We start from the raw sequence: 15,849 nt of genomic DNA on the forward strand, positions 1-15,849 counted from the left end.
TCATGCTTTTATATTTCTACCACTATGTATATATCATAAACTATGTATAGTATTGTTTTGAAGGTTTTTTGGACTTTGTGAGAATAGTAACACAGTAATCTTCTAATTCTGTAATTTACTTCCCTTGCCTTTGAGATTTATCCGTGTAATTCGAATTCATAGTTTTTTATACTGAGTTTCATGTATAAAAATCCTATTATTTATGCATAGCATCTTACTAAATACTTAGGGTGTTTAAATTTTTTTGCTGTAGCAAACCTTGATGGATTGAATAGTTTTGCATATGTCTCTGGGCAAGAGTTTCTCTAGGCCTATTTATGTACCTGCTGAGTCATTTGACCTGTGTTATCTTCAGCCTTTCTAGATTTTGATCAGTTGGTTGCTCTTCAAAGTGATTATGCCAACTTACTCTCCCAGAAGAGTTTCAATTCCCTGCATGCTCATTAACACTGGGCAATGTTGTCTTATTCCATACTTGCCTCTATGATAATTCTCATAGCTCCATGAAAGTTTTTCTTCTCATCACAATTGTTTAATGCCTTTGCCAAATGATAGACCTACAGAGGCAGGAACAGTGCCTGCTTATTCACTATTTGACCCCCAGGAGTGACTTAAATCCAACTCCTTCATCCACTTGTACCACAAAGCCAATTTAAGATGTCACGTCTTCCACAAAACCCTCCTTGATCCATCAAAATCAGATGGCTCTTCCTTCCTCAGGGATGAGCCTGAAGCATGTCGTTTGTACCTATAACACTTGTGTTTGTTCCTCTATCTTGTTTCCCATCATCTGCCATGTCTCACACCTGTATGTGAACTTTTCTCTTGCCCCCAATAGACTAAGTAGCTCTTGAGGATAGAGAAGGCCTTACTCCTCTCTGCAGCACCAACTGTACCTGCTCCTTACATGGTTTTGGTGCTCGGTAAATATTTGTGCAAATACTTTAGTGCCTGGTGTGCTCTTGGAAATCGCTCACACCCTCCTTACTTAGTGATACTCAATGGGGTTGTTGATGAAAGGCATGCACTTTCTCAGGCTGTTGATTGGTGGCCAGAGGTGCTCTAGAAGGACTGTAGAAACAAGAGGACTTTCCACTGCACACCTGCCCCAGGGCTGGGATTACCAGTCTCTTCATCTTTGTCAGTAGCACAGGGAGACAATTTTATCTCTTCAATTTACTTTGAACATTATTTAAATTGGAAATACTACAGGTATTAGCATACGTATTTCCTTTTGTAAAACGTCTGTCTCTGTCCTTTGTTCTTTTCCCTTTTGGGGTGTTTGTCTTATTGCTTCTGTGACCCCTTTCTATATTAATACTTTTAATACTCTTTCATGCTGCCAATTTATATGTTACATAAAGCTTAGTTCTTAGAATGAATTTCCTGCCTGAGCACCTCCACTCATGGTTTCTCTGGGAGGACCCTTCTTCCCTTTTCCACCATTCTCTTCCCCTTCCATCCTTCTCTCCTTGCCCCACCCCCTTGAAAAACTCCTATTCATCCTTCATAGTTAAGTTTAAATACCACTGCTTTGGAGGGGCCTATCCAATCCTGCTCCCTCACCTCATATAAGTCACCCTCCCCCCATTATCTCGCCCATAATGGCCTTCATGATCCTTTTATGTCCCTTACCACCATTTGCAGTTACATGCATGTTTCATGTTTTTATCTGCCTCTGCTGTGCAGACCTTGCCTTCAAGGGCTAGGTTAGAATCTCTGTATAGTAAACAAGGGAGTTAGTTAAACAGCCAAGTGCTTCTCTTTGATCACTATTTTATTAAATCAAAGTAAAATCTAATTTCTGTTTCATCAGTTGGTAAAGAAGTTGTTGAAATACTTCCATTCTGAAAAAATAATTTATGTCTGTTAAATGGAAATTAATAAAAATAGAGCTTTTTTAGATGGGTGGATGAGAGAGAGAGAGAGAGAGAGAGAGAATGAATATGTGTATCTGGGAGCAAAACAATTGTGTATTTGGGGATAGGTGTGGCCAGCTGTTCACCCTATGCCAAGGATGCCACATCCCTCTCTGGAGAAATTTGTAGCATCCGAAGAGCCCTTTGAGAGTGCGTCTCAAGGTGGTGTCTCTAGTGGCAGTGCACATTTTATAGCTATTTCTAAAAGATAAGGCAGGGATGTCAGCTATGCGAGGCACGTCAACATTCACAGCAAGCTATTGTCTAGAGAGCACTTGTGAATCTGATCTGATTATTAGGCTATTTCCACACATGGTAGGTGTGTTTTAAGGGCAATTTCATGCTCATGGTGTGAAAATGAGAGATGGAAATCCTGACCTTCTCTGAGTCTGCATTGGATGTTTTGATAGCACGGAAATGTATCCTTAGGGTTTCACAGCTGTGTGTGTGCACACGTGCATGAGTGTGTACATACATGTGTGATCAAATTCAATGCAAACCTGCTCCTTTGACTGGTTAGTTGGGGTAATTGACATGAATATTAATAGCTACAGCCCTAAAATGTACTGTATTTCTCTGGGGGTTTGACTGCTATAAATATTTATGTGTAGTTTCCTTTCTAGAATACAATTTCCCAGATTAGCAGGAAAACAATAGCTGACTATTCTGAAAGATGAAAAAAGAGGAGGCTGCTATCAATTATAGTGTTTAAAAGTATGGCTTTAGATAAAAGGATGATTTGTTATTTAATGGATCATACAACATTGCGAGCAAATTCTGGTTGACCACATCTGGGTGTGTTCCCCTTGACCCTATAAAAAGAGGGGTGAGCCAGGAGTGATGAGGCTGGAACTGGTCCATGGGGCAGAGCGGGTGGGGCTGGACTGCATAGAGTGGAGAGAGGCGCTGCTTGGATTGGTCCTTACTGAGCAGGAGTATTTGGGGAGGACACTGTTTTAGTCCAGCTGTGTGCAAGGTCACAGCACATGATTTTTAGTTCTTTCTTCAAATCGGCTTCTAAGAATGTGACTTCGACTCTCAGCTGTTTCCATGTGGCTGGCATCCTTTGTTTAGGTTTTTTTTTTTAGATTTATTTTTTACAATGCCCTAAATTATTTTTATAAAACAGCTACGCTGTAAACATGCCGAGGGGGACTTTTGTGTTTAGTTGCTTTGACTCAGTGCACACATCTAATGCTCTGAGTTTGGTGAATTACTGATGTGGTGAGTCTGTAATGTCAAGAGTTTTGCTAATCATTTTGGCTACATTTACCTGTTGCTCAGAATGAACTCTTGGGCTTCAGACAAGCTATCCAATGGTAGTACCATCTGATTTGACCCTCAAACATAGAAATTCTTTGTTCCTTTAGATTTACTAGTATAATTACTTATCCAGTTAGTGAGTTTGTGCTTTAATACTCCTTTATTTCTAATTCTATTTAGCTATTAGATCAAAGGCACCTGAATGGGTTCTTATAATATCAGTGAGAATATTTGGTGTATGGGAGTTTATAAAACCCATGACTCAATAGCAGCATGAGCTTTATCAGCCATTATTTTGAAACATGGTTAGGTTTATATTTCTCATTTCTTACATTATTAACTTTTGTTTAGGGTCCATATCATTTGATTAAAATATTTTTTAATTGCACTCTACATTCAATATCATTTTGTATTAGTTTTCAGGTGGTTAGACAATTGTATACTTTCCAGTACCCAACTGGCACCATACCTAGTTATTATACTTCCCAGTCTCTTCACCTTTTTCACCCAGTCTCTCAACCCCCACACCTCTTGGCAATCATCAGTCTGTTCTCTGTATCTATGAGTTTGTTTTTGTTTTATTTGTTCACTTATTTTATATTCTACATATAACTGAATTCATACATTCATATGGTATTTGATTTCTCTGACTGACTTATTTCACTTAGAATAATGACCTCTAGGCCCATCCAGGTTGCCATGAGACTCCATTCTTTTTGATGGCTGAATAATATTCCATTGCATATATGCACCACAGCTTTTTTATCCACTTGTCTATTTATGGGCATCTGGGTTGCTTCCATAGCTTGGCTACTGCAAGCAATGCTGCAATGAACATAAGGGTGCATGTATTCTTTCGAATTAGTGTTTGGGGTTTCTTCAGATATGTACCCAAAAGTGGAATCATTGGATCAGAAGGCAGTTCCATTTTTAATTTTTTGAGGAACCTCCATACTGTTTTCCACAGTGGGTGCACCAACACATTATATCATTTTATTAACAGAGAAAATGCATGATCCATTTGGATCCACTGCTCTTATTGTTTTCAGAAATCTGTACTACTTTTTATGGCATTTTCTTATTTCTCTTATTATGTTTATTTGAACTTTTTGGTGATATTTCCTTGCAAATTCCCCAGTACAGCAAATAATGTGCCTTGTCTTAAGCAACTAATTAGACAAATAGTTTTAGCTAAAGTTAGCTTTATTATCAGACTGTTGTAGCTTCAAACTATGCTGTGTGTCTGGGACCATCTTCTTTGACCAGTGTTGCAGTTTGGAGGGAGATGACTGAGGTAGGAGATGCTGACTTTATCAGTTACCTATTCCTGCATAACGAATCCTCTGCTGTAGTTACTATGCCAGCTTAACAAATTACCCAAAGCTTAGAGGCTGGAAACAATGACATAATTTATTTCACTCACAAGCTACAATTTGGTCAGAACTTGCAGAAATGGTTTGTGAGATAGTTTGACTCTCCTTTCAGCATCTGCTGTACCAGTTTGGAGGCTGGGGGCTACATTGCCCGAAGCTCACTAGCTCACATGTGTCGTGGTTGAGGTTGGAGGTCAGCGGAGACCTTAGCTGGGGCTGTCACCACAGTACTTCCACGTGGCTTCTCCATGTGGCCTGGGATTCCTCACAATATGGGGCTGGGTTTCAGGGGCACCGACGATATTCTTTACACTGTAAGAAGGGGAGGCTCACCAGCACTCTGTTACTGAGGCTAAGACCATCAGATCTAAAGCACACACAGGGAAAGTACCACATAGAAATGGGGCAGAGCAATCCTAAAAGACCAGGATTCATGTGTTGGTTAAATATAAACAAAATGCATGTGTGTTCTCTCCAATAGGCATCATGCAATAAATCTATTGGGTTTATTGGACACATAGCTCAGACAAGTTTTCTGAAATATTTTAACTTCTCAATTGTCAATTAATTTTATCTTATTTTCACAGTCTTATTGATATCATTCTGCTTATAGTCAATTTGAATATCTTGTTTTATAAGTACAGATTATTTATTTTCTGGAGGCCAGAATGAGACCTAGTGGAGGATTATGGATATGAGATATTTATTGCCATGACTTGGGGAAACTATGTGCATTTTAACCAGTTCCATCAGACCACTGGTTTGAGAGGTAATGTCATATTAATGAGAAATAACATTTACTGGGGGCACTTAGTATGTTCCAGGCACTGTTGTAAGTACGCGACACAAATATCTCACTTAATACTCCTGGTAGTACTATGAGGGAAGTAGTTTTGTTACTTTCATCTTATAGGTGATTACACAGTGGCCCAGGTAGTTAAGTAGCTCACTCCAAATCATACAGATACTGAGTGCTGGAGCTGGGATGAAACGTAAGTTTGGCTTTAACATCCATGTCCCTAACAGGGTGAAGGTAGAGAATTTGGACAAAGCCTAAGCTTTTGACTGCCATTTCTTCCAAGAAACCACAGGATGCTGCACCTGTGAAGAGTTATATCAATGAATTCAACAAAGTTTGCAAATCATCTAAGAGTGGTTTCTAAAAGTCACTCTTAGATGCTGATGGGAGATTTAAAAAAATCTTTACAATACCATCTTTTCCCTCAAGGGCTTTACAATTTAACAAGGATATGAAAACAAGAACACAACTAAAATATAAGCCAAACAGTGAATAAGTGAACGAGAAATTATGCAGTTGGGGAACTTCAGAGAAAGGCAAGAGGACTGTGTTTTGGAAACAGTAGGCAATTAATACATATTTATCATGCTGGAATTAAATCAGGTTTTGAGAAGGTCTCAAGAAGCATCTGGGTGATAGAATAAGGGTGGGGAAACACTGATCTCAAATGTGAGGGAAACAGCATCTAGTCAATCTGGATATGAGTCAGGAGAAAGGGGAGCCAAGACTGGAAAGATGAGCAAAGCCAGATTGCCGGGAGTCCTTTTTGAAGATCAGGCCGAGGGCGTTGAACTTTTTCCCGAGACAATGGGCAGTAATCGATAGTTTCTGAATAGTGTACCAGAGTGGAAGGAGTGCGCATGAACTTGCATGAACTTCTGAGGCACGCTGAGTCATTTAGTTGCTGTTTAACTTGCATAAGTTGCTTTCTAAGCCTCATTATTCTCATAAAATAGGGCTAAAAAATACTGGCCTCCTAAGGTTTTATAAGGAACAGTGAACTCTGATATGTAAGGCTCCCAGTGTAATGCTTAGCATGTGCTAGCACTGTACAAGTGATACTTTCGATGTACTTTTGTATCACATCCTATTTTTATGGTGAAGATAATGATTATGGCTGGCGTCATGGCAGCAATTTCAGGATGAGTTAGAGTTACAGAGGAAACCTTGATTAGGAAGGAGTATCAGTTCGTATTCAGGAAGGAAAACAAAAACTGTATCTGTTACGTGTTTCGATGGAGGGAATTTATAGAGGGAATTGGTTGCATGGATATTTGAATGGCTAAGAAGCTAAAGGGGACAGTGAGACCACCCAGAGCGTAGCAATGGCAGGCAGCTACCATACCTGTGAGAGCTGAAGGGACACGGAGAAGATAATGTTCCCTGAGCCCAGAGAGGAGGGCTACTCAGTGGGGATTGTCCCATGTGGAAGGAAGGGCTGACCTGTGAGAGCTGGAGTTATGGAGGGAGGTGGTCACTCCTGGAAATGCCACCTGAGGAAATGCCACCTACAGAGTGAGAAACTCCTGGATTTTCCACTTGTCCTGCCCTGGTCTTCACCACACACAGTCTCTCTCTGGTTGATCTTACCTGGAGGCATTGTCAAGAGAGCTGGGAACTGGAAGTCCTCTGGGACATAACATCGATAGGGGGTGTGGGCAATAGGAATCTATCTGAAAGCAAACAAATGACTGGCACAAATAGAATTATAATCAGCTATGTCTGTGCTGTCCCATATGGTTGCCACTGGCCATAGGTAGCTCTTTAAGTTAAATTTTCAAATCAGTTTCCCGGTTACACTGGCTGTATTTCAGCTGCTCAGTGGTCACATGAACATTTCCATCGTTGCAGAAGGTTCTGGGAGAAGGGGGGTGGCAGTGCTGGTCTGTGTGCTGTCACGAAGGATTAGGGTTGTGCACATAGAAAGGCAGATCCAGATTTTTTAAAAATATATTTCTTTATTGATTTTTTACAGAGAGGAAGGGAGAGAGAGAGTCAGAAACATCGACGAGAGAGAAACATCGATCAGCCGCCTCCTGCACATCCCCCACTGGGGATGTGCCGGCAACCAAGGTACATGCCCTTGACCAGAATCGAACCTGGGACCCTTCAGTCTGCAGGCCAACGCTCTATCCACTGAGCCAAATGGGTTATGGCCAGATCCAGATTTGAGAGGCAGCGAAGAAGACAAACAGACCCTGTAAAATTATGGGGGGTGAGTAGAGAGAAGACAGGTATTGAACTTTGTCTCTGTGGCAGATGCACTGGTCATAGTTTTAGAAACAACAGGGAAACCATGAGAAGAAACTGCATTGGGAGGGGAGATACTAAGCTTGTTTTGGGCCCTGGTGGGCTTGAGGAGCCAGTAAGGCTGTATGGGTGAAGCAAATAGGAAGCTGTGTCTTTGGATCTGGTTAGAGATTGAGCTAGAAATAGAAATTTGAAAGTTGCTCTCATGGAAGTGATAGTTGAACTTTTGGGAAGAGAGCCGTCACTAAGGATCTGTGACTGTGTTTGAGGGGACAGGGGCTGACCATGTGGTCCACGCCTGGGCAGATCCGGAGATGGTGACTCCACCTGCCGTTGTCAGTCATGCAGCCCAGATGCATAGGAAGGCCATCAAAGCCCAAACAAAAATGACATCAGGAAAACGGTGATTGGAGATCTCAATGGAAATGAAAAGTCAGTCCAGTAGGTGTCAGGTAGTGTTGAGAGTGAAGGGAGAGGGGGGAGGCAATGCTGCCATTAGGAAACCTGAGTTCAGGATCCTTCAGGAGAGGCTGCAGGGGAGGGTGCAGATGAGGCTGGCGGTGAGGCAGACATGGACTGGGGGAACCTCTCACCTGCAGAAAAGAGATGTGAGGAACCAGGTCTCTTGAAATTGCTTCGGATTCATCCATTAAATAAATGCTTTTGATCATTTCTTGTGTGTCCAGCACTGTGATGGGCACTGGGCATAGCATATTAAAGATACAGCTCCACCACTTCAAGGGATGCAGAGTCTGAACTAGACAGAGAATCTGGGGGAAGGGAGGGGAGGCCTTGTTTAAAATGTGGGTGCTGGTCCCATCCCTGGAGAGTCTGAGACATGTGGTTGGAGGACAGAGGAAATGGGGGTGGGCTGGGACAGAACAGAGAGCAGAGGTCATGCTGGTCCTGGGGGGAGGACTGGCACTAGCCCGTGCCTCGGGCACAACGGCGGGTGATAAGGAAGTAGGAAAGAGGCAGGTGGACACATGTGAAGGCAGGAGGAAGGCGCAAGAGGCAGGTTTTTGTCTCTGGAGGAGTTTACAGAACTAGCCAGTCCTAAACTCCCACACATCATTTTTCTACCCATACTTTTGAGCTAATATTTAATAAAGTGGATGTAAGGTGGCCTGATCATGGCATTCAAAAAGTGAGATGGCTGCCAAAACCGGTTTGGCTCAGTGGATAGAGCGTCGGCCTGCGGACTGAAAGGTCCCAGGTTCGATTCCGGTCAAGGGCATGTACCTTGGTTGCGGGCACATCCCCAGTGGGAGATGTGCAGGAGGCAGCTGATCGATGTTTCTCTCTCATCGATGTTTCTGACTCTCTATCTCTCTCCCTTCCTCTCTGTAAAAAATCAATAAAGTATATTTTAAAAAAAACAACAAAAAACAAAACAAAAAGTGAGATGGGTATCGTTGTAGATTCTTCGTGACGTTATAACCGTGACTAGCCAGTTTGTGCTTAGCTGCCCATTTCCATGCCCGGTGAGCCCAGCTTGGTCGGACCCTTCCCACCATCCACTCCAGCTCAGCTCAGCCTTCCGCAGGAGCGCCCTGCTCTGGCCCGAGTGCCTCTGCCCGCCAGCCTCTCCTGGCTCGTGTGTGTGTGCTGTCAGAAGTGGCTGAGAAGGTGTGTCCTCTGGGCTTTTCCTTTTGTAGATAAGCCTTTTATTTCAGTTTGTGTCGTTGACTGATGTTTAGAGCCAAAGTGACATGCTTGGTGGCAAGGAAATGCCTGCTCGCATGAACTTCCTGCTGTCCTCAGCTCCCCTCGGGCCTGTGTGGCAGGCGTTGCGCATTGGCCATTTGGAAATTGCTGGGTGTGTTTTTTTTTTAGTTTGTTTTTTGTTTTTGTCTTTTTGTTTTTTCAAACAAAAAATAATTTCTGAGCGGCCCTCTTGTTCCTAATTCATTTCTATTTGTTTAATGACCAAGATGTAATAATCTGGTTTGACTTTAGTTTTGTGGAAATAGTAATAACAGACATTGATATGGTGGTTCCCATACGCCAGGCTCTCTTTTGAACACAAATAAGCTCTGCGAATTCCACAAATCCGCACAAAAAAAACAGTATGAGGTAGACACTACTGTTATCTCCAATTTACAAATGAGAAAATGGAGGCAAAGAGTGTCTTCAGGGTAACAGCTAGGAAGTGGATGAATGGAGTTACAAACCTTGGCTGTCCGGCTCCAGCACCCAGGCTCCAGGCCATGTCTCTCTCAAGACCCAGCCACGCTACACAAGCAGTGTGTGTGGAAGGATTTCTCTGACTGCTTGCTATGACCAGAGAGGTTTTTTCCTCATGTGATGTACAGTTTTGTGAGTTGCTCAATTTTTATTGTCTTTTGCTTAAAACACACACACACACACACACACACACACACACACAAAAACAAAAACAAAAACAAAAACAAAAACAAAACACAAAGATAAAAAAGCGTAAAAGAAAATTACAGATGATTTTTGGGAAGCCAACGGCCTGTGGTCCCATTTCATTCTATGGGTACCCAATCTCTGCCTCAAATCACAAGAGCAAGAAAGCACAGTTTGAGTTTACCCGTCTACTCCCTTAGGCTGTGACAAATGTAGCACAGAAATAGTGGCAAGAGGAGGCAGTCTTCACTGGGCTTGCTTTTGGGGCCAGTGCCTGATTTCTGTCAGGTTCTTGAAAGCCTGGCAATGTTTTAAGGGCTGGGAGGCCCTGAACATAATATAGCATTTTTTCCCTTTTTTTTAGGACTTGGAATTTTGAAAACCATCAGCAAAACATGAGCCCAAGTGACATTTCTCCCTCACATGTTGTCCCTTTGCTTTGCATGGAAATGATTACCTTAGTTTAAAAACATAAAGGAGAAAAGTCCTCAGACGTAAGGAAGATCCTAATGAAATGAACATGTGCAGACCATGGCTCTTCAGTGGGGCCTAAGCCATGATTGATTGTTCTGCAGGACTGTCTAAATCAGTAGCATGTTTTTGGACATCTTGCAGAAGACCAACCTAGTTAGCATTCTGGCCAGCGTCGCCAAGGCGGCTGCTGCTTCAGGTCTGCACAATTCTTTTTGTATGATAAATAATTATAAAGGCAACTGTCAACTTGAGCATCTGGCTGATGGAAAGGCTGACTTGAAAGCATGCTGAACTTTGGGTGTATGCAGCCCCAACATCTGGTGTGGGGACCCAGTGGATTTGAGAGGGGAGCAGTATGTTTGGCATCTGTGTAGTAGGTCCTAGAATGTTCTTTTCAAGTTGTTTGTGATGCTCCCAGTTGACTTGTATCCTGTAGGAACTAAAAAGGTAACTGCAACAAGGATTAATTAGGTACCATTTTTCAAGGGGAAAAAAAATCTGTATTGGTAACTTACAGTTTGAGATGAGAGTTTTCATTGGTAATGTAACTTCTTATGGGGTTAACTTCCTCCGTGAGTAGATTATAATCCAGGAGAGGGTTCAAGGAGAAAAAAAAGTTATAACATCATAAAGGTAAAAAGATATAAGAGAGAAAAAGAATCCCACAGGAATCATGAGAGCATTTGGCATAGAAAAGCAGAAGTAATTCAAACATAAACTGGAAAAATGCTTTGAATCACATAGCAAACATAAGTAAGTCATCAGTGTGTGCTGGATGCATCTTGAAATTTTGAACTTTTGTACATCACATAAACTAAAAAGAATACAAGTTTTATACCAGTGACCCAAAACCACAAAGTAATTTACTTTTATTAACATTAGAGTAAATACCAGTGTTTGCTGGCCTGTGGCTTGGATATGAAACATAACAGAGTAAAAAAAAGTGTGTTTGGCTTTTTCCCTTCAAAAAACTAATACAGCTGGCAAAGGCAACATTTTACCTCACTGGTAATTGCCTGGAAATTTAAAATAGACCTTTTACTTTTTCAGAGTTTATATTGAAATTCCATCTTTGCATGAAGTCGGTAAACATGGGTTTAATGGCACACACTGGCCTCTTCTGTGCAGTTTGCATTATGTGAGAGGCCGGAGTGGTTTGAGCACCAACATGGCATAACTCAGTTCCCTTGGAATGAGGCTGTTTGGAGAGGATCTAGGATCTAGAACAGGGGTGGGCAAACTTTTTGACTCGAGGGCCACCTTGGGTTCTTAAACTGGACTGGAGGGCCAGAACAAAAGCATGGATGGAGTGTTTGTGTGAACTAATATAAATTCAAAGTAAACATCATTACATAAAAGGGTACAGTCTTTTTTGTTTGTTTGTTTGTTTTTAATTTTATTCATTTCAAATGGGCTGTAGTTTGCCCACAGCTGATCTAGAACCACCTGGATATGGAACCAAACACTGAACCGACGGAATGCTGTCTTCTGTGCTGTTGGCAGCATTACCCTCCGGAAGGTCTCAAGGGGACTTATACATGCAGAGTATGACTTGAGCAAAATTCATACTACTTTCATTTGTTTGTTTACTCTGAAGTTCTTTTCCAAAATCTCAAAGGCCCCCTGAAGGGCGTGGGCAGGTGGACCCAAGTGTCAGCTGTTTAAGATTGAGACACAGTTGACTTCCTAGGCGACGCGTTTTCTTGTTATGATAAAGCTGCATTCATATCATCAGCGATAGCCTAGAGCAGACAGTATACACGGATCCCTACTTCTCAAAGGTTTTGCGTTAGGCTGTTTTTGGGAGGGACCTACATTAGTACCTATGTTTTGCTAACTGAAAGGCATCTGAAGAGGATGTTTGCTTTAACAAAAAAAGGCAAAACGTGAAAATAGCATTCAGCGTGTTTTGCAATGAGCAGTTATAGAGGCAGCAGCATCCCTGGCAGCAAGAGTCGCCTCACCAAGCTCCTTCCCCGGAACCACACTCAGCATCTCAGCATCAACCCACCAGGGCTGTGAGCTGTGTCTGCGAGCACCTGTGCTTTATCGTTAATGTTGTGTGTCCCTCAGCAAGATGTGCCCGAAGGCAATGGCTTCTTCGCTTTAGCCATTTCAGTTAGGAAGGTTCCATAGGAACGCTCTACTTTTGGATAGTGAGGAAGGGGAGTGGAACCTTTATTTGTTTCTAGGGCTCAGACAAAGCAAGAGAAAACAAGAGAGGCTTCATTTTTACCTTTGCCAGTAAGTCTTTGATAAATGTCTAGGGGTGGGCCAACTTTTTGACTTGAGTGCCACAATGGGTTCTTCAACTGGACCGGAGGGCCGGAACAAAAGCATGGATGGAGTGTTTGTGTGAACTAATATAAATTCAAAGTAAACATCATTACATAAAAGGGTACAGTCTTTTATTTCAATAGTTTTATTCATGTCAAACGGGCCGGATTCGGCCCGCAGGCCGTAGTTTGCCCACGGCTGGTCTAGAGTCTAGGTCCTGGGCATTTTGAATTGGTAGAGATCTACCATTACTGGTTAATTGCGCATGGTTTCCAGTGAGGGGGTCTACAACAAATGCATCCCAGTGCTGTTCCGCATCCATTCCCACTCCCCCTTCTCCCAATCCTTTCTCCTCACAATGGGACCTTCCTGAAACACTGATCTGACCTGTTACCCTTTTCCAGACTCTGCTTAATATGGGTTCATGCTTCCCATTGTCCCTGGGCTCAGCTGACGTTTCTCCAAGTGCCCCGCAAGACCTCGTGCTGCTGCTTGTTCAAGCGCATCTCAGCCCAGGTGTTGGCTCTGCGCATCATGCTCCCTGAGCTCCTGCTGGAGTATTCTTCCCGCCCTCACTCTTCCAGGTCCCCTCCCCACAGGCTGTGCACGTGCCACTTCCTCTTTCTGGAAGGCTCAACCCTCTTCTTTCCTCCCGCGCCGCCACCTCATTCTTCCCATCTCAGCTCAGGAGCCATTGTCTTGAGTAGATCAAGTCTTCTCATTCTAAGCTCTCTTAACACCATGCGTTTTTCCTTTCTGGAACCGGCAGCAGTTGTAACATGTGTAATTTCTTCTCCCCTCTACATGCCTGGTCACCGTATTTCTCACATCTAGCACCGTGTCTGTCACAGTAGGTACACACAAATATTTGTGGAATCAGTGAATATTCCGCAGGGTAACTCCACCCCTGGATCACAGTGATCCGAAGCATAGTCACCTATGTGCAGACTTTGGACATTGACATTGGTGGCACCTCCCAGCTCTGTGTTTCCTGGGGCCCTGGTCTGCTGGTTGTGGCACATCTTGTATATTCAAAACCTCAAACTTTCAGACTTTTCTCTTGGACTACTACATTCATGGCGCCCAGAACCAAGGTGAGCAGGCTGCTCCCAGTTTGGAGGAGAGAGTTCTCCAAGAGGCATTTCCCAGCCTTTCTCCTGCTGGTTCCACGCTTTCATTCTCGGCAGACTCCCCAGCTTTCTCACTCCAGGGCTGCCACCTGTTTCTTCCTCTTTGGAACTCAGAAATCTGTGAGCCAGTGTTCTGGGGGTGCTTCCCAACTGCCCCCACATTCGTTCCCATCTGAGGAATCGGCGTGATGGGTTCTGAATTGGTGGTGTTCTTGGTAGTGATTCCCAAGATGCTGCTGCCAGCACACCAGTGAGGTCCAGAATGTCCTTGGCCACACGATTCTTCTCCAAGGCTTGCCTTTCCTCAACCTTTGGACTCAAGACCTTGAATTAGAATCACCTCCCTACAGACCTGCCTTTCTATGACTTCTTCCGTAGCCCAGGGCACCATTCCTGTTCTTCCCATGCTCTGTGCCTGTTTCCCTCCATCAGCTCTCCCTGCTTTAAAGAAGGACACAAATTACCAAACGTGGAACTGGGTCAACACATTTTCCTCCCTTTTTGTTTTCTTTCCTACAGTTTTTGTTACTGACTCCAAAGTTGGTGTTTTGTATTAACCCTACTCCTCTCTGCGTTTGAGACTCTCCTTCTAAAGCCCATGTTACAGTTTTCTCTCCAGTTTGAATATCTGAAGCTGCCTTTCCCTGTAGAGTGTAGATCAGCAAATTATGGCCTACTTCCTGTTTTTTTATCCTCACCTGAGGATATATTTTTTTAATTGATAAAAGAGAGAGAGAGAGAAATATTGATGTAAGAGGAAAACATTGATTGGTTGCCTCCCATAAGTGCCTGACGAGGATCAAACCCACAACCTAGGTATGCGCCCTGACCGGAATCAGATGTAATCTTTTGATGTATGGAACGATACTCCAATCAACTGAGCCATCCAGCCAGGGCTAAATAAAGTTTTATTGGAACACAGCCATGCCTATTCTTTCATGTTTGTCTAAGGCTGAGTTGAGAAGTTGGGACAGAGATAGGATGGCTCACAAAGTCTAAAGGATTTACTTTCCTTCCCCTTACACAATATCTTTGCTGACCTGCTCTACATCAGTGGTTTTCAACCCTCTCTGCACATCAGAATTACCTGGGAAGCTTAAAAAATAAATAAATGGCCAAGCCCAGGCCTGGAACAATAGCATTTCCAGTGATTGTAGAGTGCTGTCAGATTGTGAAGCACCCTAATAAGTTCCCCTTGCTTTTCTTTTTCTTTTTTTATGAATGTGCCTGAGTAGGGCCTCTTGTTTTTTACTTTTTTGATCTTCACCCAAAGATATTTTTCCATTGATTTTTAGAGAGAGTGGGAGAGGGAAAGACAGAGAGAAACATCGATGTGAGAGAAACATATTAATTGGTTGCCTCCTGCACGAGCCCCTGGCCGGGGAGGAGCCTGCAACCAAGGTATGGGCCCTTGACTAGAATCGAACCCGGAACCCTTCAGTCCACAGACCAACGCTCTATCCACTGGCTAGGGCTCCCCTCTCTTTTCTTGATTACTTGATGAATAAAACTCTGCTCCTGGGGCCTCCCAAATTTATGATCCTTATCAGGGCTTAGAATTTAAAATGTGTGAGTGGGGGGTGGTGGTGGTGGGGCTCTTCCTACTTTCCTTCCTCCCTCCCTACCTCCCTCCCTCGCTCCCTCTCTCCCTCCCTTCTTTCCGTATTTCATTTTGTAGCAAAACTCTGACCTGATTTGAAATTGCATCAGGCTATTAATTCTTTTTATTTGTTCCCTTTAATGTGACCCTTCAAATGTTTTACCACAAAAATTGTGTTTGATTATAGGGTACTTCCTAGACCCCTTGGAACTGTTATGTAGTAAACTATATATATATCTTATCACTGGTGTGAGGATGAAGAAATTACAAATTCAAGAGTTTGGGGTAAGGCTTATAGCCCTGCATTATAAGGTATCTGTTTTCCTCTCATTGAGATAAGATCAAAGTTGGCAGCAACACTCTGCTAACTTTTGGAGTTCTGTTTACATTT

Source organism: Myotis davidii, unplaced genomic scaffold (assembly GCF_000327345.1).
Source record: "Myotis davidii unplaced genomic scaffold, ASM32734v1 scaffold235, whole genome shotgun sequence".
In the NCBI taxonomy this organism is placed as follows: domain Eukaryota; kingdom Metazoa; phylum Chordata; class Mammalia; order Chiroptera; family Vespertilionidae; genus Myotis; species Myotis davidii.